Here is a 21344-nt window from a genome sequence, read left to right as displayed (position 1 = left end):
TAGATCACATCTGTAGCTGCCTCTAAACAATCTCTAATTTTAAAGCTGTTATCTTTGCTTATAACATACTGATCCCAGTTATCTTTTGAATAAAGGATTTACATATTGAGGGTCTAAAGTACAGCTATTTCTTTAGAAATTAAGCCTTTTCTGCTATTTTCCTCTCTCCATCATCTGTGTAACTCTGGTAACAGAAAGCTGATTGGAAACCCCCTGCTCAAACTGATGAAAGTTTTGCCATTTGAAACAACACATCATATTTTTGGATCATGTTAAATTTTTGCCCATGGAGAGGGATGTCTGTCTCCTTTCTACCAAGATCCTGAGTGTCATTTGTACTTATGTTGTCTGAATTATTTGAATTTTTCAACCAGGGGCTGCACAGTATAGTGTTCTAGTTTAGTAAAAAAGGAAGTAAATGGGTATTCTGCTGTCTAGTTTCTGATTACAGCAACTTTTCTTCTCCATTGTTCAAAGATAATAGGTTTTTTTGTATTGCTTTTGAGTTGAATTTTCCCACAGGATATTTGCAGTAGCTCAGAAAAAACATGACAAGTGAGAAATGTACAAATGGATGAAAAGTAACTTTTCTCTTTTATTTTGCTGTGGATGAAATTGCAGCTGTGAACCAGGTCATCTCTTCTGGAGAATAAAAATCAAATGGGCTGAGTAGAAAAGATTGATTGGGAGAAATCAGCTACCTTATGGTGGAGCTGAGCTATGGATATATATGTCTGTGGTTTGGGAACAGTATACTTACAGTAGTTGTCACCCAGTGAGTGAAGATGTGAATTTCAGAGGGGCTTGTCATGGAGCAAATTAGAGGGCCTCGAACAAAATTCAGTTTACCCTCTGAGTTCCACGTTTATAAATTCAAGAAATTGGCTGTCATTTTCTGTTTCTCACTTATTGTGGCAGAAGGATCTTTGTCAAGAGGCTGGCCAGCCCCGTGAGGGGACTGTTAAACTATGAGAGGAACGGGAGAGAGATTACAGCCCACGGTAAAGTGAGAAAATGGTGTGGCAGGGGCAGAAAGCAAAAGCGCAGGGTGGCATTTTTGGGAACAAGGCAGAGCTCAAGCATGTTAAAACAAGACAAAAGGACACCCACCTGCAGGGTGTGTGCACACCTGCACACAGCCTGCAAGCCAAGCAGGAGGGATGAGAGTTCAGCATGTGGTCATGGTGCTGCAGCATCACTGGGGTACCTATGACGTGGTGGGACAGCTGATGTAGCTGGAGTGCTGCAATGGGTGGAGACAAGCCCTTCAGGAGGAATAGGCAGGGAAGAGGATGGAGCTGCCTGTGTATGAGGCTCAGACATTTGGGGCTTGGATTGGGATAAGAGCTTGTGGATCAGGGTCGGAGGAGGGTTCACGGAGCGTAACACTGGTGGGATGTGTTACAGACCACTGACCAGGGTAAGGAAGTAGATGGAGCTTTCTCTGAAAAACCCAAGGAAGTGTTTGTGTCACTGAACCCCATCTTCATTGGGAACTTAAATGTGTCAGGATGTCAGCCACCCGGGAGATGGCTGGAGGGTGTCAAGAATAACTTCTTGTTATCAAATGCCCCTCTAGTCCTCGTGCAGCACACCATGCAGACCCTGTCCATAGAAAGGCTGGCCCGTTTTAGTCATTCAACCTATTATATGATTTTCTTCCAAGAAAACAACTCTATTCTGCTTTCCTGCTGGCAAACTGAAACATCTTGATGCACTTTTAAATGAAGGCAAGGCAGTGCAGGTGGTGTAATTGATGGTGAGAAGTGGGAGCTGCCTGCAGGCTTATCTCTTAAAATTAGTTGGCTGAGTTTGTCCTGAGGTCAAGGAACTTGAACAGCACAACACAGCCTGAAGGCCAAGTCATATGTGTGGTGCAGCACTGCATGGGCCAGGATGCACTCAGGTTAAGTGGTATGTGGATCACTGACTCCTTGATGTGCAATGTTCTCCCTGTCAGGATCACTGCACATGGTAAAGGTGATACAGTGACAGCAGGCACAGATAAGGCAGTTTCTTACCACCTTTTTTGCTGTCACGAGCAAGGTCTGCCTTGCTCTTGGTGACAAAATTGTGGGGACACGAGGAGAGCAGTGGATGCCACCTAACTTTGTTGTAGCCAAGCTTCTGGAACTGCCTCCCTGTTGTGGTTTAACCTGGCAGGCAGCTAAACGCCACACACAGCCATTTGCTCAATTTTTTCCCCACCAGTGGGATGGGGGAGCTAATTGGAAAACAGGTAAACCTCATGGGTTAAGATAAAGACAGTTTAATAGGACAGGAAGGGAAAACAACAACAATGATGACGATGAGGATGACGATAACACCACCACCACATAAAACAAGTGGTGCACAATGCAATTGCTCACTACCCATTGACCAATAACAACCAGTTCCCAAGCAGCAGGCATCACTCCCTGGCCAAGTTCCCAAGTGTATATAGAGAGCATAATGTCATATGCTATGGAATATTTCTTTGACCAGCCTGGGTCAGCTGTTTTGGCTATGTCCCATCCAAGCTCCCTGTGCACCACCAGCCTCCTTGCTGAAAAGTCCTTTACTTCATATAAGCATTGCTTAGCAACAACCAAAACATCAGTGTATTACCAACTTCTCATACTAAATCTAGAACACAGCACTATACCAGCTTCTAAGAAGAAAATTACCTCTGTCCAGCCAAAACCATGACATTCCCTCAGTATTCTTGTACCTGGGCTGGGAGGGAGGATGCTTTGGTGGGTGAGGACCTGATTGGGTGGTGGGCTCACAGGGTGGTGGTTATGAGGTGGCTGCTGCCTGGAGGCTGGTATCAAGTGGGGTCCTGCAGGGTTTATGTGGGATCTGACCTGTCTAGCATCTCCACTGGTGACCCGACGGAGGTGATGGAGGGCACGTGCAGCCCTGGGGAGGGCAGCTCTGGGGCATGGCCCTGGGCACTGCTGGGCAGTGAGCTGAGCTGGGACCACCTGTGTTCCCAGGCAGCAATGAGGGCAACTGGTGCATGTGATGGTGTGAGCATGACATGGCCTGAGAGCCAGGGGAGGGCAGGGACTGTCCCCTCTGCTTGGTGTTTCTTAGATCCTGCCTGGATACTACATCCACTCTGGGTCCCCAACACAAGAACAACACTAACAAACTGGTGAGATGGTGCAAGTGGAGCTCATGTCCTGCAAAGAGAGGCTGCTGGACTGGAGATGCTTCAACTGGGAGGAAAGACGTCTTTGAGGGCACCCAATGGCATCCCCAGCACTGATAGGAGGGAATGGAGGAGATGCAGTTGGGGTCTTCACAGTGGTGCATGGTGGGAGGGTGAGAGGCAGCAGTGCAGCTGAAACATGGGAGGCTGAAGCTGCACACAAGGAGAAGATTTTTTCTCCAGGAGAACAACCCAGCAGTGGAGCCAGGGCCTCAGGAGGATGTGCAGTCTCCATCCGTGAGGGTTTTATGCCCCATCTGGATGAAGCCCTGAGCAGCCCAGTGTGACTCCCCAGCTGAGCCTGCTCTGGGCAGGGGCTGGGACTGGAGACCTCCCCAGGTCCCTGCCAGCCTGAGTTATCCTGGGATTGTGTAAATCGACATTAAAAAGTCCTTTGAGAATTAATTTACAAGATGCACACTAGCACATCTAGTAACTCTTGTCTATAATCTTCTTTAAAAACTTAGCAGCGTACCAACAGTGGTTACCAGAAGTGAAGACACATTTCTTCAGAAAAACAAAAACAATAGTTCTTGCCCAAGGCAGGGATTGGTAGAATAATCTGATAATATTGTAAAACGGAAAGTAACACTCTGCCTGGCTATTCTCTGTTGTGCTGCTATAGGGTGCACATCATCAGATGAGTTGTAACAAGTTTTGCTTCTGAACTGGTTTTACCATCTTTGAAGAAAATATGTGTTTTTATAATGATTTTTCAAAGTTCTTGGTAATGGAAGAAAGTGCAATTAATTATCTACACAAATGTACTTCATAATGTATGACAAATTGGACATTTTGTCTAGCATTGTTTTAGGTAACTGCTCTTTTTTCTTAATTTTTGCCATATATAAAATGTTTTTTTAAAATATCTAGTACATATTGGAGTGTTTTGGGATTTTTTTTAGTTTGTTTCTGTGTGCTGTGGATGAATAACACTTTTTTCTGACTACTTACTTGGATAGATTAATAACAAAGCCAAAAATGATGGCTATTTATACTTCAGAGTATATGCAGTTTCCTGCACCTCAACATGGGGTTGCTTTGTTAAGAATCTCTCCTGAATGTGTTGCCCGGTGCCTCCTTGCAATGGGCTTCCAGTGAGGAAACTCGTCGAGGAGCTTCTTATAGTAGCCCAGTCCTACATGCTTTTCTTGACAGCTGATTTTGGGTTTCTTCTTTTACCCATGGGAAGAAACAAATTATATTCTGTGCATCATTTCTTTGGTGCGTGTACAGAGTAGCCTGTTAAGTAGTGTGATAGCTGGATTTTTAAAAGTTAATAATTCGTTACGATTTTAGGGATCATATTTTATTAGAACTGTCCCAAGGAAAATGTTTTTGCTTGCCTGTTACCATTCTTGTGAAGGAGTTTTCTGTTGTGTGGACTGAGTCCTGTCTGGTACTTGAAAAACATCCATAATCCTCTGTTATTCATATGAACTGACTTTGGAACTGCTTAGTTTTGTGTTGAAGATAAAGTTTCAGATTTTAGATTTAAATAATCCTGGAAGATGCTTATATGCATCAACTCTTAAAGGTCCCTTCCATGCTAAATTATTCTATAGCTGTAGCTTTAGAGAGTAGTACTCCATACCTGGCATAACTGACTGCAGTCGTATGTGACGCAAGTCACTGCAGAGCTAGGATATGATTTTTTGCACAGAAGATGAGCAAAACAGGAAAAAAACAAACAAATTAAGAGCGGAAACAAATTCTAATTAAAATGATGGAATAATAGTTTAATTTCCACAATTCTCATCTATTTATCTCCCCTGAAAGTGCATCAGGGGTTATTATATTAAAGACATTGCATCTAAGAAAATAGCAAGGACTGAAGTTACCTTGCTGTTTTTCTTTCTTTATTGTGGAGATAATAGTTATTAATTATTAATATACTGCCTATTCTGTATCTGAAATCAAATACATGTATTTCAAAAGGAGGTGGAATTTTCATAATTCAAATGATAGTGTCAAACTCCATGGGCAGAATTTTAAATTTTAAAAATAATTTTTAAATAGTATTTCTAATTTTTAATAATTGGCAATTTCTGATTTACTTCTTTGGGGCCTGATAATTTTTAAGTAGTGGCTGGTCTTCTCGTTTAATAAAAGATTGATTTAAAACTGAACATCTAGGACCAACAGACATATTTTAAAATCTTGAGCACTTCTACTTATATGCTGTGGATGAACTGGTAATCTGTTAGTTGGTGATGTAGAGGCACTGCTGTCCCTGAACACTCCACAAAAAGCCAAAACAGAACCCTGAAGTCTTGCTTTCCTAGAGGAACTTTCATCTATTAGCTTTTCTGTACACTTGCTCTGATCTTGCCTGAAAATACTGGATTTCATTAGAAAGAGAAAAATTTTAAAATTACGAACAATAATTTAGGAATAAGGAAAAAAGGAAACCAAGAGTTCTAAGGAGTTGTGAAAACCCCAAACCTGTGACTAGGAACAAGAAAACTTGTATCTAGGTCAGGAGACACTTTTACCTTCCACAGTCTCCTTGGAAAGTGAGATCTCTGTGGTCTTTTGATTTGTGCAATGTATATATATTTTTTTGCTATTATTTTTTTCACCATAGGAAGCAACTACTGTGAGGCATGCATGTAGGCTTTTGGAATTCACTTGAAGGTTGTGAGATATTCTTTTATTCATCACAACATAATATAGACAGGTACTTCTCAAAGTATCTGAGATGTTATTATCCATTAAGAAAACTGGAACACATTTTTAGACACAGCTTGCACTATTTAGTTTAACACTGACTGGAAAGTGATACGAGTGTCCTACTATAACCTGTGGTTGTAGCAGAAAACAACTATTTAGGACATATATTTAATACTTCTGCTGAAGCTGCACTTCAACAATCCTGTCACATTTCAAAATGAAAGACAATGAAAATGTAAAACAAAAAGAATGAGTCCTTTATTATAAGTAGTTTGTTGTTGTTGTTGTTATGTTCCTTTTGCTTTTATGTAACATTTGTTTTAATGACATAATGGAAGTGTTGTGTGAAGACCATATCAAGTAGATGATCCCCTGTTGCAACTGTTAGAAGTTTGCCATGAATTGCAGAGGAATTATCATGTTATAAAACTGTGACTGCAGAGGTGCAAGGAGAAAAATATAATATCATACCTAAATAAATAAGCAAATGAAAGCAACTTGTTGCTAGACTTTGAGTGTTTGCTCTCTGGAAATAAAGTGTAATGAGAAGAAGTATCTGACGGTAATGTGCTCATTTATTATAGCTATTTATTCTGTTTTTATTTCTCGTTATTTCCCCTGAACGGTAATAACATGTTATTTACTGTGACTATTTTATCAGTGTTTTACTCATATATTTAATTATCTTTTTATGAACACACATTCAGATATTTTTAATTTTTAGTGGCTGGGCTGAGCTGGTATATAGACCAGCTCAGGAAAAATTTAGGTCTTATGAAGACAGGTGGAGTTTCAGTGATGTCAGAGTGTTTATCCTTAATCCTATTATAAATTTAACATCAATAATAAATGGATGGAGAAATATGTATATATGTATATAAGTGTGTATGTATGTATATAAGTGTATATGTAGTTCTCATTTTACTGGAAAATTATTTCAAAATTTAGAACCAGGAAAGGCAGAAGTTACTGGGAGCAGAAGCTTATGTTTGGCTTTACAAATGGTACCCTGTTTCACCTTGCTCATGACATTAATGTTGAAATGTTGATCTATCCATAGAAAGAACACTAGCAGTGTTAACTAAGAGCTGAATCACACAAGCTCCTTCTCCATAGTTTTCATGATCTGAATGTTTTAAAAAATTAAAGACCCAGTTTGCATTGACTGATGTCTTATGTATCCACGTACATGCTCTGAAAATTTTAGCTATGCAACAATGAAGTCTGTGAATTTCACAGTCTTTTGGGGGATTTTGCTTTCAAAGTTATCAAAACTAAAGGTTAAACTTGGACCTTCGTCATGAACAAACAGAGGTGACTGTAATAATTCTGTGGGCTTAATAGCCAAGTGTTTCTATATGCTGGCTCCAAGCACAGACATCGGTTAATATACCTTGCTCCTCCAGAATGTGCCCTTACACTGACCTACAGGATATTCTCACACAGAGCTCTGATATTCATGTGGAGCTGTTATTCTGTGTGAATCAGGTCATTTGGGAAGGTGAAGATGAGTCCTTGTACCCACTCTGATGCCTTTTCACCGGACTAGTTGTGCTGAATATGCTACCGGAATCTTCTCTCTATTTTAGGAGTAGAACTAAAGAGAATCTAGCCTGGAATGTTTAAATTACTTTCTTGTTGGAAAAGCTGAAACAGGCTGTAGCAGGTTTTACTATTTCCTCTCATTTTTTCCTTTTATTTTGAAGATGGTTATTACGGAGAATAAAGACATGCAGTAACAGTACTTCTTCAGTTTTCTCTGGTTTTCCAATGTAAGCCAACCATTGTTAAAGGATTCCCAGGCACCAGAAGTTCTTCACAGCCAGATGTGCTCTATGGAATTGCATTAGTGGTCCCTCAGGAGAGTGGGATACACAAAAAGGGAATGAAACAGAAAAGGAAATGTGGCCGCTGTGTGTGACTGCATGACTTAGAATTTCCAAAGGGGCTGGTGGGAAGCTCTGAGTCTCAGAAAGTTGTTATAGGAAATGATTAAGGCTACAGTAATAATAGTTGTGAATGAAATTTGGGGTCAAGTGGAAAGGTACTGAGGCAACAAGGCAGGGAAGGAAAAAATATTTTAGTGAGGTTAGCAGTGAAGGTAGATGCAGTGAGGTCCACCTCACAGAGGTGATAGTGTTTGTTCTCCCACTCAGTTATCAAAATTGTGACAGGGCTGGATTTAATTCAGTATAACTCTTCTGGAGATGATGACCTTTTGATTTTAGATGTGCATTTTGCTTTGAAGAAAATATTTCCTTAATGTTTAGGTATTAGAGTTATTTTAAAAGCTAATATTAAAAGACAGCTGTCAATCATTTATATTGACAATGGAAGAACATAGAAGTTGTGTTGTATGAAAAATACAGTTAAATCAGAATTAAAACTTTCAGCCGATGTGAACTGTGACTACAAAGGCTCAACTTAATTCCTGACACAATGCATTTGAAGTTGGTGGAACATGCCCTGATGCTGAGCATATAAAAACCTTTAAGTAGAAGAATGTAGAAGTGTAGGGATAATAGAAAGCTTTTAAAAGGTCATAGTCTTAAAACGAATTCATACAAGCCATTAAGAAGGCGAATTCATAGTTATGATAGTTCTCTGTCAGTAGATTTGACAACCTTACTAAAACTCCCTGATGCTTATTTCTTTGAGGTCCTGAGAGGACTTCAGAGATGTCTTATTTCACACTATTGCATCAATTACGTTATGATGGAAGTAGAGTAATAGTGATTTGTCCCTGTGTCTGTGCTGGAGTGTGACTATAGATGCCAGTTCACATTCCACACATGATGGCACTACTCAGATTGCAGAAGGAGTTGGTGAATATCTAAGCTGAGTAATTAAGCAGAATACAGTAGGTGAATTGCAACGCACAACTTTCTTAAGTGATGGCACAGTAGAAACCAGTGGTTTCTTTAACTGAGACACAGTGCAGCTGATCACATTATTTTTCTGCAGTAGTTAACAGAGGCTACAACTAGCAAAATACTGAAATTACTCACCGAAGGATGTTATTCAAAACATAATCCTTCTGTTAGTATTAATAGATTCTCATATCAAGGATGAATTTTGAATCAGTAAAGAGACACATTCATGATTTTGGTTCATCAAGTGTTTTCTTTTTGTTATGAACAAGATGCTTCTTAGCTACAGAAATGCTGTTTTGTTTTTGTTTCAGAACAGTCACAAGTATATCACTGCAGACCAAATAAACAATGGCTATGAGATATAAACTAAGCATGAATTGCTACTTTTGTCTGCTTACTGACTGGGTGCCTCAACAGGAAAGCCATGGCAATGTGGCAACTGTACAAAAATGGCTATTAAAGCAGAAGTTTGCCTTAGATATTTCTTCTGTTTTTTAAAAGGAGGAGAGGGTAACCAGCATCCTCACCATTGTGTACTGTTGGAGGGACTTCACATTTTAGGAGAAACTTAGAACCCTTTAGAGATCCCTTTGTGCTGTGACTTAATTTCACTTCAGCAAAGACACAGTTCACTGAGCTTCTGCAGATTGCTCTTTGTACTGACCAAAATATCTTTATGCTTCTCTTTACCCATTATAAGCATCTTTTTCTCCCACTTTTACTATTTCTTCTGCCATGGGACTGTTTGAACCTCCCCAGACCGGTCTCCCTTTTTAGGAATTAATTTGATCTAAAGATGACAGATTTTTCTTGGAAGTCAAGTGGTTTGTCTGTGTGTGTCTTCACTAGACTGTCCTCTTTGCCTGTGCTAACTGTTCTATTCTTCCCCCTCAAACAGAGACTTTCTGCAACACTGAGACTACCATTTGTCATTTTTCTCTTCCCACTCTCATTTATATATACATATATATATATATTTATCTTTTGGAAAGTTGAGTCATTAAGATGTGGTTATATTGTGCTATTTTTGGAGAATGAGCAGAAGTACTATTACACTGAAAAGCATTTATGGGCTAATCCTACATTTTTTGTTGGATTTTAGATCTATAGATAAGTACAGGATGCTTGAAGCAGTGATTCTGCACCATGGTCGATTCTGTGTCTCCTACCCACTATTTTTTGTTTGGTTCTCACAGTCTTTTCTCCTTCATTTCATCTTCTTAGAAACAGCAGTGTAGTTAATATTATGATGTTACCTGGCTTATTCTGAGTCAGGCAAGTCGAAGTGTGGGCTGGAGCTTAGAGTGGTCTCAGACCCAGCCTGCTAGAACTGAAAGGGCTAGTGACAATATTTGGTACTCCTCTAGATAGTAAGGGGTCTTGTGACACAAAACATTTGATGCTGAAGCTAAAGCCAAGGCTTAACAAAGGTGTCTGTCCAAATATGTGTCTCTGGCTTTTTCTTTTTTCTTACAAAGAAAAAAAATCTGGCAGACATTAAAATAATGTCATAGCAAATTTCACAGTATCACAGTATGTTTGGGATTGGAAGGGACCTCAAAAGATCATCTAGTCCAATCCCCCTGCTGGAGCAGGAACGCCTAAGTGAGGTCGCACAGGAACATGTCCAGGCGGATTTTGAATGTCTCCAGAGAAGGAGACTCCACAACCTCCCTGGGCAGCCTGTTCCAGTGCTCTGTCACCCTTACTGAGAAGAAGTTTTTTCTCAAGTTTAAGTGGAACCTCTTGTGTTCCAGCTTGATCCCATTACCCCTTGTCCTATTCTTGTTTGCCACCGAGAAGAGGCTGGCTCCATCCTCATGGCACTCACCCTTTATATATTTATAAACATTAATAAGGTCCCCCCTTAGTCTCCTCTTCTCCAAACTAAAGAGACCCAGCTCCCTCAGCCTTTCTTCGTAAGGGAGGTGCTCCACTCCCTTAATCATCTTTGTTGCCCTACACTGGACCCTCTCCAGCAGTTCCCTGTCCTTCTTGAACTGAGGGGCCCAGAACTGGACACAATATTCCAGATGTGGTCTCACCAGGGCGGAGTAGAGGGGAAGGAAGACCTCTCTCGATCTACTAGCCACCCCACTTCTAATACACCCCAGGATGCCATTGGCCTTCCGGGCCACAAGGGCACAGTGCTGGCTCATGGTCATCCTGTTGTCCACCAGGACCCTCAGGTCCCTTTCCCCTACACTGCTCTCTAATGTAATTTCCCAACCTATACTGGAACCTGGGGTTGTTCCTGCCCAGATGCAGGACTCTACACTTTCCCTTGTTAAATTTCATCAGGTTATTCCCTGCCCAACTCTCCAGCCTGTCCAGGTCCCGCTGGATGGCAGCACAGCCTTTTGGCGTGTCAGCCACTCCTCCCAGCTTAGTGTCATCAGCATACTTGCTGATAGTACACTCTATTCCCTCATCCAAATCGTTAATGAATATATTGAATAATATTGGCCCCAGTACTGACCCCTGAGGCACTCCACCAGATACTGGCCTCCAACTAGACTCCGCACCATTGACTACCACTCTCTGGCTTCTCTCCTTAAGCCAGTTTGCAACCCACCTCACTAGTCTATTGTCTAGACCACACCTCCTCAACTTAGCTGTGAGGATGCTGTGGGAGACTGTGTCAAAGGCTTTACTGAAGTCAAGGTAGACCACATCCACCGCTCCGCCATCGTCCATCCACCTTGTTACATTATCATAAAAGGCTATGAGGTTGGTCAAGCATGACTTACCCTTGGTAAAGCCATGCTGACTGCCCCTAATAACCCTCTTATCCTTGATATGCCTTGAGATGGCACCAAGGATAAGCTGTTCCATTACTTTCCCAGGGACAGAGGTGAGGCTGATCGGTCTATAATTACCCAGGTCCTCCTTCTTGCCCTTTTTGAAGACTGGAGTGACATTTGCTTTCCTCCAATCCTCGGGCACCTCCCCCGTTTCCCAAGACTTGGCAAAGATGTTGGAGAGTGGTCCAGCAATGACTTCAGCCAGCTCCCTCAGCACCCGCGGATGCATCCCATCTGGACCCATGGATTTATGGATGTCCAGACTATTTAATTGCTCCCGAACCCAGTCCTCATCGGCTAAAGCAAACTCCTCCATTGACCTGGCTTCATCCAGGGTCTCAGGGGTACAGGGCTCCCCAGGACAGCCTCCAGCAGAGTAGACAGAGACAAAGAAGGCATTCAGTAATTCTGCCTTCTCTGTATCTTCTGCCACCAGGGCACCCACCCCATTCATCAGTGGGCCTACATTGCCTCTGGTATTAGTTTTATCTGCTATGTATTTGAAAAAGTTCTTTTTGCTGTCCTTGACCCCTCTCGCCAGCTGTAATTCTAAGGAGGCCTTGGCTATCTTAGCTGCCTTCCTACATCCTCTAACAGCATCCATATATTCTTCCCAAGTGGCCAGCCCCTGCTTCCATGACCTGTGAACTCTCCTCTTCTGCTTGAGCATACCCAACAGATCCCTATTCAACCACGCAGGCCTCCTGGCTCCATTCCTTGACTTCCTACATGTGGGGATGCTCTGATCCTGAGCGTGGAAGAAGCAATCTCTGAATGCAATCCAGCTATCTTGGGCCCCTTTTCCTTCAAGCAGTCTTGCCCATGGGATTTTCCCCAGCAATTGTTTGAAAAGGCCAAAGTTAGCCCTGCTGAAGTCCAGGGTTGCAATTCTACTTGCTATTCTGTTCCTGCCACACAAGATGCTGAACTCCACCATCTCGTGGTCACTGCAACCCAGGCAGCCCTCAGCCTTTACTGCTTCGACCAGACCCTCCTTGTTAGTGAGGATGAGATCCAGCATTGCACCTCTCCTAGTCGGCTCCTCCACCATTTGCATGAGGAAGTTATCATCAATGCACTGGAGGAATCTCCTGGACTGTGGCTGGCTGGCTGAATGGTCCTTCCAGCAAACATCAGGGAAGTTAAAATCCCCCACAACAACCAGGGCCTGTGACTGTGAGGCCACTCTCAACTGCCCATAGAAGGCCTCATCAACTTCCTCAGCCTGATCTGGTGGCCTGTAACAGACGCCCACAACAGTGTCACCCCTGCCAGCCTGTCCCTTGATCCTGCCCCATACACTCTTTATATAAGGACACCTCCTAGACCATTTCCAGGTACTTGCTCAGCATTATAACATGACAGTGAAGTGATTCTGGACAGAGACTGAGATAGTCTCTGGTAGAATTAGTCTCATAGCTCATTTTGTTTAATGTCATGATTTTGAGGGTAGTCTTTAGTCTCATGCTGAAAATATCAGGTGTATTCCATTTGCATAAAGGTTAAAATATTTTTAATTTCCTGGAGAAAGTGACTCAAAAAAAAAAAGAAATTATGTAGTCTTATAAGAGTGTTTTTCTTCACTTAATAATATGGCACTAGAAAACTATAGCTAATTGTGCCTCCTGTGCTAATGACCTTGCTGAGTGTGATGTTGTCATCATAAGCAGCTAGGGAGATCACAGTTTATTGCTAGTGGCTGGGGTGTGTGTTCCACTAACAGCTGCATATCTCATTGCATAATATGTTCTCATGGATGGAACTCTTCAAGACAAATTAAGAAAGCTGAGGATATTTCACTGTTCCAGTAATCTGACTAGATGAGTTGTCTTTATCTTTCTAATTAGGTCTAGTACACTGGGAATAGGGTCTCACATTCACTGTGTGAAAATCAGTGTTTTCTTAATTCAATTTATTAAAGTCAGAACTACAGCTGCTTTAATTGCCAGGCCTCTGGATCTTGATGTTCTCCTTAAGTAGAAATCACTGTTTTGCTGTCAGATAGGAAAGGGTGTGATAAGTCTCAAATTTTATGAGGAAATTCAGCTGCTAAAATGTTGATTGCTAGTGTGCTGGATGTGTATTCATGTACACATCACTCTTAATATTGGTGTTAAGGGCTAGTAATGGATACAGTATGGATTTAGTGCCTGCTGAAGCAGATATGGAAAGTATAGCTAACATATATCTGGGCATTTTAAAAAGTAGTCCACTTGCCTCCACCTGCCCTTGTTCAATGGGTTTTGTTGATTTTTCTGGTGTTTTCTAGGCATCCAACAGCTAAACTAAGTATAATTCAGGTATTTATGGTGTAGATATGAGGATGAGAAGTCTAGTACATGTTTAGGAAATCCGATATGTCTAGAAAACAAGAGTTTGCAAAGCTGGCTTGTATGCATGATGTACATCTGGTATCTGATGGACTTGGGCTGCTCCGGGATTGTACGCATGTGGTACATTGCACAAAAACTGTTTTCTCCTTGAAAAACTCACAGTCCAGGACAAGACTTTGTCACAGAAGCTGTAGCTGAATTAATGAATTCATTAATGAACTAATATACCTAGAGGATTCCTAGACTTCTAGACAGAAGAGTTTGTTCTACACACAGTCTTCCATGTTTCTGTGGTTTCAAAGCGGGCTTTTCTATCGACGTGTGGCAATCGCAAAGCCTTACTGCTTTAAGAAATGGAATAAGATCTTTATATATTTTCCACATTTACTTGTCAGCATGGATGGAATTTTTGTCAGGAGGAAACCTCAGAGGTAAAAGAACAAGACTTCATTTTGAGATGAGCTTGTTGTGTATAAATACAGGGTTTTTTTAAAAAAAATTGTTGTAGCTAACTGTATAACACCTATGCATTTGATAAAATACGAGTATTGCACAGCTGAAGAAAAGGCTTCTATGACTTTCTCATACATGCAAGCAATAAAGTACTGTGTTTTCACAGGTGCAGTAGGGGACCTAGTGGATTTCTAAGCATATTCGGAACAATATGGTAGTAGATTTTTGTGACATTCAAAGCAAAATGGAACAAAAACCTAAACCTTATTGAAAAACTTTACTTGTGCTTGCTGCTTGACTTTTTCACCTCTGATGGATGCAGTTGCTTTCCACATTTAAGTATAATTTTTGTGCAGTTATCAGCAGCCATTAGACATGGATATTGTCTGTTTCTAACAGAGAGAGAACCAACTCCACACACTTCACAGGATATTGCAGAAATATTCAAAATACCTGAACTACAGCTAAATGTCAACGTCACAAAGATATGTGTTTGAAACAGTTTTAAGACTAAATAGAATTAGAGAATCATTTAGGTTGGAATGTTATAGTTGGACTTGATGATTCTGAGGGTCTCTTTCAACCAACATGACTCTGTGATCTATAAGGTAATAAGGTCCAACTGTTAGCCTAGCACTGACAGGTTCATCATGAAACCATGTCCCTAAGTACCACATCTACACATCTTTTAAACATCTCCAGTGATGGTGATTCAATCACTTCCCTGGCCAGCCTGTTCCAATGCTTCACAACCCTTTCTGTGAAGAAAAGTTTCCTAATGTCCATTCTCGATCTCCCCTGGCACAACTTGAGGCCGTTTCCTCTTGTTCTATCACTCGCTACTTGGGAAAAGAGACCAACACCCTCCATGCTACAACCTCCTTTCAGGTGGTTATAGACAGCGATCAGGTCTCCCCTCAGCCTCCTTTTCTCCAGGCTAAACAGCCCCAGTTCCCTCAACTGCTCCTCATCAGATTTGTGCTCCAGGCCCCTCATCAGCTTCATGACCCTTCTCTGAACTCCCTCCAGCACCTCAGTGACTTTCTAGTAGTGAGCGGCCCAAAACTGAACACAGGATTTGAGGTGCAGTGTCACCAGCACCAAGTACAGGGGGACGATCACTGCCCTGGTCCTGCTGGCCACATTATTTCTGATACAAGACAGGGTGCTGTTGGCCTTCTTGGCCACCTGGGCACACTGCTGGCTTATATTCATTTGTCTGTTGACCAACACACCCAAGTCCTTTTCTACCAGGCAGCTTTCCAGCCACTCTCCTCCAAGCCTGGAGTGTTGCATGGGGTTGTTTAGACCCAAGTGCTGGGTCCTCCTTGTTGAAGCTCATAAAACTGGCCTCAGCACAACAATCCAGCTAGTCCAGATTCCTCTGCAGAGCCTTCCTACCCTCCAGCAGATGAACACTCCTACCTAACTTGGTTTCATCTGCAAACTTATTGAGGGTGCACTCAGTCTCCTTGCCTAGATCACTGATAAAGAGATTAAACAGAACTGGCCCCTATACTGAGCCCTGGGAAACACCACTCCTGACCAGCCACCACTTGTATTTTCTGCTAAGCTGGAGGTTGTTTTCTTGAATGGTAACAAGGCATTTAACAAAGTTCTGTGTCGGGCCACTGTGACTCTTGATTTAACCTGAATAGTCTGGGCTATTGTTTATGTGCTGTCATCTCCACAAAGTCTTCCTTTCAAGGCACCTGAAGAATTCTTTTCCTCTTTAGTCGCGTAATCAGTGTAAATCTACACATCAGTTGGATCACTTTTGCTCAATCAGGGTGGTATAGAGAACTGAAGCGTAAGACTGATATGTTTGTGACCAGGCAATTAGTAATAGGACTCAAACACTCAGAAGTCAGAAATCCAAAAATTTCTTGCTGTTTCTGGATTTGGCTTTACTTTATGTTCTAATATAGTTATACATAGTATGTGACTATATGGTCTACATTGTACAAAACTTGCCTTTGTCGTATATATTAATCCTGGCATCATATTAGGCACGTGTATCCTTGAGTGCCTGGAGCTGTTCTAGATGTCTCAAGAGAATGGAGGTTGATGCACCAGAGTGTGAGAGAAATGCAGTCTATGTTTCTCACTTGGTCTTGAATGCATCCCATAACAATCTAGAGGTGACTTAGAAAATTTCTTATCATTACCCAGTTCACATGTAACTGTGCAATCAAGCTTTAGCAAATTTGTAGCTGTTTGTCATTTTGGCATCTGTGCTGTGATTCAGGTTATGCTCCAGAGGTAACTTGCACAAGCGTGTTTAGACCTGCTTGGAAGCTTCATTTAAGTAAATGCCTGCTATGATTAGAGATGTCCTTTAGCGGCCTGTTAGAGGAGATCAGCTACTCTAAGCTTGTTTAATGTGGGCAAAACCTCAACTAGTTCCAGTATTGATTTGTACGAGACAAAACCTGTAGTTTTATGGAAGTGTTAATAGCAGTGTTACTGACTTTACTTCAGTTTCTGTGAGAATAAAAATTTTAAGCAATATGTGTTTTTTTTCTTTTTTTTAAAAAAAAGACATTTCACATTTGAGACAAACACAGCCTCTTTCCTTGCCAAAACTGTTCAAAAATGAAATCAAAGGGGACTGTCTTTAATTTTGAAGGCTGTTTATGCCCTTATGCTTGTTGGCCCAATTGTCTGCTCTTAAACCAACAGGGGACCAGCATTCTTTGAAAGCATGGAAGGTATATCTGCTTGCTGTTTCTACTTCCCCATTATTTTAGATATTACGTTATGAGCCTTCCTTATGTGTATTGATAGTCACTTTAAAAACAGCTGGGTATTTTGCAGGAAGTGATTACCAGTTATTGTCCTCAGTTCTAGTCTGAATTTATTCATTGCCTTGTTGACCTATTCATTTTGATGTCAACCGTTAGATAAGGTTTATCCTGTTGGTGTTATTAGTAAGTGATGGCTAGAAGCTGAGTTAATCTGGCTCTCCTCTTCAAACATCTTTCTCCCCCAATAGCCCTTCTCTGTGCTTACTCTAAAAGAAGCAAATATTTTTTCTTCTTTTACTTTTTTTTTTTTTTTTTAAACCTAAATGATTAAAGGCTACAGATTACTGCTACAGGATTACAAAAATACTTAATCTTCTGGAAGTGTATTTCCTTATACATCCTAGGACTTGGATGTATTGGGACGTACAAGGCATATAGTCTTATCATCTAATCCCCTTTTGCCACTTCACAACTGTTGAGTGTACAATCTCACCTTTTGTACTATGAAATGATCTTTCTTCTGTTGGCTGACATGGATAAGTCCTTCAGGTATTTCTGTGTGTGACTAGTGCTTTCCAAAATTCTGTCCTTGACAAATGTGACTGCTGTTACTGGAACAGTTTTTTAATGTTAAGGCAGCCAATGAAGCTATGGAATAAGGCTGCCCTCCAGGATGACATATGACGAAATCTGCTGGTAATCTCTATCTTGTCTGGTGCGTTTTTATTGCCAACTACCATTTCACGTGGTTGTTTTGACTTTAACAATTTCACAGAATCACAGAATCGACTGGGTTGGAAAAGACCTCAGAGATCATCGAGTCATTTCATTCATTCTTCATTCATTTCATTTCATTCTTCTGTAGTTTATCTAATCTCTTGCTATGTGGCAGTGTATCAAATGTGTTATTACAATCAAAAGAGACAAAATTTACTACACTTCCCCTTTGTTCAGAAATCTGGTTTTTCTTATCTAAGGAGGCTGTTTGGTCCATCTGACATACTTTGGTTTTGCCAGATTTCCTCATATTTTAATCCTAAACATAATGGAATCATGTAGTTGTTATTTTGTTGTAGTTTTTTTTTTTTTTTCTTACTTTCTTTTCTGTGCAAGGTATGTAAAAGGCAGGTTTTATTTGTTTGTTTGTTTGATTGTTTTCTTCTTGTTTTGGGGGAGGAACATTTTGGAGGTTCTGGAAAATAAATGTGTGGAAGAATACACTAACAGCACTACTGATGGAGTTTAGTCCTGCACTTAAGTGGTTAAGAAGCGTAACTTTACTAAAGAAAAGAACGAGGGAGACCAAAACTAGAATGAGGTATGGCATTTACATTCTCCAAGCAGTCTTTTGATTATGATTTGCATTGAAGTGTCTACAGACTCCTACATACATGTATCTTTCTTCTTAAGTCTTCTGTTTCCACTGAAAGAAGTTAGAATCAAAAAATAGTCTTGAAATCTGACATATATTTGGCTTGAATAAACAGTGCTATTACATAAAATGCCAGACTTTTTGTAAAGGCAGACACTGTCATTTATGATATGAGTTTGACAACTTAGTTGAATTTTCATGCTGAAACAAAGGCAGCAAGTACTGAATACATTTGACAAATAAATTCTGCTAGCTGAGGATGGCTCCCATCGTGTCTTCTGGGAAGACTTTGCTTTCTGTTCTCCTTGCTGTGTATGTGAGGGCTCCTGGGAAGATACCACTGTCATTCTGGTCAGAGAGACAGAGAAAGAAGTTTGTGATGGGGGCGGATGAAAGAGCCCAAATCGGAAGAGCTAAATCTTCCATGTGGCAAAGGAGGCCTGGGTGCACAAAGTAAACAGAGGAGTCTTTCAAGGGGATTATGACAATACTTGAATAATATCTAATGTAGGTATGTGGCCAAGGCCTTGATATAACGATCTGGGACAACATGGACCTGCTTTGAAACGAATTGTATGATGTGATTTAGGTGCTGCAGAGGACACTGTGTGATACATTTGGGGGACCACTGGTATATCCCTAAAGCCATTTCCACAGAGCAGTTATACAGTAATTTTTTGTAAAGTTTTAGGGCCAACGGGGAACCCTTGACTTACCAGAGGTGTGTAATTTGTTTTTTGCTCTGTGTCCTGGTAAGAAGTTTAGGCACATCAGAATTGAGTAGCCAGATGCAATCTGGTTTAGATGTAATTCCTCTTCCTTACTGGAGAGGGATAACCATTTGAAGGTATCTTATGCTTTATTTTTATGCAGTGTTTCAAAGTCTCCACAAAAAGGCACAGAACATTCAAATGGCAAGTATAAAAATCTGTTAGTCTTTTTATACTCCATATATACATGGCAAACAGTATAATTTGCAGGTTTTGCTCTCATTGAAACTACTTTGTATTGCCAGAAGGGGGAAAGCAAAGGAACCACTTCACTGCTGCTGACTGGGCAGGACATTGCAAAAACCTGTGCAGCTCTTGCAGCTGGTGGTAGGACCTTCCATTTCAGGAAGCTGCCTAATTGAGAGCTTGCTGAAGTTAAACTTTTTTCCAGGTTCTGTTTTCAAAGTGGAGTGTAGTCTAGATCTTTGCTTCCTCATGGTCATCTCAGCCATACCAATAATGATCACAGATACAGACTATAGTTTGTAAGATTGCATTATTTTCCCTGTTTCTTACAAATGTTGCTCCTTATGTCGCTCACTGTCATAAATTTGCTTGTTAGGGCTCAAGTTCTCTTTTTCAGCCAAAAGAATGACAATAATTTTGACCACTGTGTAGAAACCCTTTACAAAACTTGTACATGAGGATTTTTAAACTAAGCAGGTTTTAGCAGAAAAGATGCTTGTTGTCAGAGGTTATTCTCTCTCAGTTGCTTTTCACTGCATTGTAATTGCTGTATCATTTGTAGACAATTGGTGAGCAGCATTCTCTCAGAAAACAGCCAAAACAATCTTCTTACAATCTTCCTCCTTCTTACATCTTTTCATTAGCCAGCTCTTTGCTCGTTTGAAGGGCATGTCATACTTTTAATAAAACGGTAAATAGAATTGAACTGATATAATGAATGGAATGGGCAAAGGGCTGAAACAGTATGAATTAGCACATGAAAGTGTAATTTAATTGAGCTGAGAAAAGTCTAAGATTCTTGTTTGAAAAGCTTCTGTACTTATTAAATGTCTACTTACTGCATGGGTAGCTTTCAGAAATGTATATTACTGTCTTAATTGTGATGCATGTGTATTGTGTTTCATTTCACACATCAAAATACCTGTATAATTTGGAGTAAAGATTTCAAAGTTTAGGGTATTCCTAATGTTTCTCAAGGTTCCTCTCTGTATCTGCTTACAGTCATAAAACATAGTAAATTAAAAACTGCTATATAATTAAGTATTGTTGCATACTTAGCTTTAATGTTTGTGCTAGAATGTAAATCTGTTGCACAGTGTTTTGTGCAAGAGTGTTTATTATAGAAGCAGTGTTGCTAAACTGCTTATAAACATTAATGTGGTAGCATTGTTCTCCAGAGCAGAAGGTCCCTGCTAGGGGCTAATCGCAAGGAAGAAGCTCATGAGTGCATTATGTGGTTTAATTTAACCATTTGTATTACTTTGGCATTACAAGTAATATTTTTCTGACTTCACAGACAATTTCAGGAAGCTTGGCTGCCAAGATGCAAAGTTTAAAGTAATCAGATAGTAGGAAGACAGTATATTCCTCTATATGAGTAATGAAGAAGAAAAACAATATTTAAAGCCTGACACTAAATAAAGCTGATGTTCCAACACTGGAAAATATCAAAGGCAATTCAAGTATTGTTTTTTAAAAATGATTGTGTTACTCTTACTATGCAATCCTTTGAAAATAGCCTCTGAAAATTAGTTGTACATGTGTATTTATAGAAAACAAAATAAAGAAACAAATCAAAACAATGAAGAAAACATAGCTGAATGTTAGAGTTAATAGTATAGAAAGGAGGATAGAGGAGTTCACCTTGTGTAGGCAGTTTCTCCAAACAGGGAAGGACTGTAGTTATAACAATGTTGCAATAATATTTCAACTGTTTTGAAGAATGTGGGGAAGATGGTGGGGTTTTGTGGGTTTTCTTGTCTTATCCCTAATTATTAAATATCAACTTTTGCCTTCTGGAGTGTGAGAGTATGCATTATTTATGTAACAGAGTGGGCAAAAATTCAAAAGATGTAAAATGCTGACACCCTTCCAGGAAAAGAAGAAAATCCTGACATGGACAAGATGCCTTGATTAATTTTTTCCTACAAAACTGT

The 21344-nt window shown here is 40.5% G+C and overlaps 1 protein-coding gene across 7 annotated transcripts in view; it reads left to right on the top strand.

Annotated features, from left to right (window-relative positions):
• TRPM3 (transient receptor potential cation channel subfamily M member 3) overlaps positions 1-21344 on the top strand; it is a 442246-nt gene that overhangs the window by 39401 nt on the left and 381501 nt on the right. The window lies entirely within an intron of this gene.

Source organism: Columba livia, chromosome Z (genome assembly GCF_036013475.1).
Source record: "Columba livia isolate bColLiv1 breed racing homer chromosome Z, bColLiv1.pat.W.v2, whole genome shotgun sequence".
In the NCBI taxonomy this organism is placed as follows: domain Eukaryota; kingdom Metazoa; phylum Chordata; class Aves; order Columbiformes; family Columbidae; genus Columba; species Columba livia.
This window is presented reverse-complemented; position numbering and strand designations above follow the sequence as displayed.